This window comes from Bos indicus x Bos taurus, chromosome 10 (assembly GCF_003369695.1).
Source record: "Bos indicus x Bos taurus breed Angus x Brahman F1 hybrid chromosome 10, Bos_hybrid_MaternalHap_v2.0, whole genome shotgun sequence".
In the NCBI taxonomy this organism is placed as follows: Eukaryota; Metazoa; Chordata; class Mammalia; order Artiodactyla; family Bovidae; genus Bos; species Bos indicus x Bos taurus.
In genome coordinates this window covers 9,336,869-9,338,304 of record NC_040085.1, presented here as the reverse complement: position 1 = coordinate 9,338,304, position 1,436 = coordinate 9,336,869, and the positions used below count along the sequence as shown (strand labels likewise).

General features: G+C 46.1%; 1 pseudogene; it reads left to right on the top strand.

Moving 5' to 3' along the window:
• Window positions 1–465: 465 nt before the first annotated feature.
• LOC113899328 lies at window positions 466–1,083 on the top strand (annotated as a pseudogene).
• Window positions 1,084–1,436: the final 353 nt, after the last annotated feature.

The following is a 1,436-nucleotide window of genomic DNA, read 5'->3' as shown; positions in this document are numbered from 1 at the left end:
ATAAATCACAGCAACAGTTTTTCAGATCTGTCTCCTGGAGTAATGAAAAGTAAAAACAAACCAATGGGACCTAATTAAACTTAAATGCTTTTGCACAGCAAAAGAAACTGTCAGTACAATAAAAGACAACCGAAACAATGGGAGAAAATATTTGCTAATGATGCAACTGACAGAGATTAATTTCCAAAGCAACCAAAGAGCTCATAGAGCTCAATGTCAAACAACCAAAAACAACCAAACAATCCGATCAAAAAATGGGCAGAAGACCTAAATAGACATGTCTCCAAAGAAGACATACAGATGGCCAACAAGCATGTGAAAAGATGCTCAATACTGCTATCTATAAGAGAAGTGAAAATCAAAACTACAGTGAGGTATCACCTCATACCAGGCAGAATAGCCATCATCAAAATGTTCACAAACACTCTTTCCCTTCAGAAGGCCACTGAAGATCCTGATGTTGCCATGGGCCGCCACCCCGCCCTGTATTACTGGTACTATAAGAACAAGCCATACCTCAAGTCCCACTTCTGCCGAGGTGTCCCTGATGTTAAGATCCGCATCTTTGACTGGAGGCTAAAGAAGGCAAAGTGAATGAGTTCCCACTCTGTGGCCACATGGTATCAGATGAGTATGAGAAGCTCTCCTCTGATGCTCTGGAGGCTGCCCGTATTTGTGCCAACAAGAACATGGCACCAAAAAGTTACGGCAAAGGTAATTTTCACATCCAAGTGCAGCTTCCCCCCTTCCTCATCTGCATCAACAAGATGCTGTCCTGTGCTAGAGCTCATAGGCTCCAGACAGGTATGTGCTGTGACTCTGGAAAGCCCCTGGGCCCACACCAGCCAAGTCATAATGTCCATCCACAACAACCTGTAGAACAAGGAGCATGTGATTGAGGCCCTCCACAGGGCCAAATTCAAGTTCCTTGGCCACCAGAAACCCACATCGCCAAGAAGTGGGGGTTTTACTGAGTTTAACGTGGATGAATCTGAAAACATGATAGCAGAAAAGCAGCTTACCCCAGAGGGCTGTGGGGTCGAACACAAGCCCCTGGACAAATGGTGGGCCCTGCACTCATGAAAGGCTTGGCAGTGTCCCCTCCTTACTCATGCCCACCAGTGAATCCTACTTCCTTACCAAGAAAAAAAAAAAAATCCACAAACAAATGCTGGAGAGTGAAGTGAAAGTCGCTCAGTCGTGCCCAACTCTTTGTGACCCCATGGACTGTCCATAGAATTCTCCAGGCCAGAATACTGGAGTGGGTAGCCTTTCCCTTCTCCAGGGGATCTTCCCAACCCAGGGATCGAACCCAGGTCTCCTGCATTGCAGGTGTTTTCTTTCTCAGCTGAGCTATCAGGGAAGCCCTGTAAATGCTGGAGAGGGTGTGGAGAAAAGGAAACCCTCCTACACTGTTTGTGGGAATGTAAATTGGT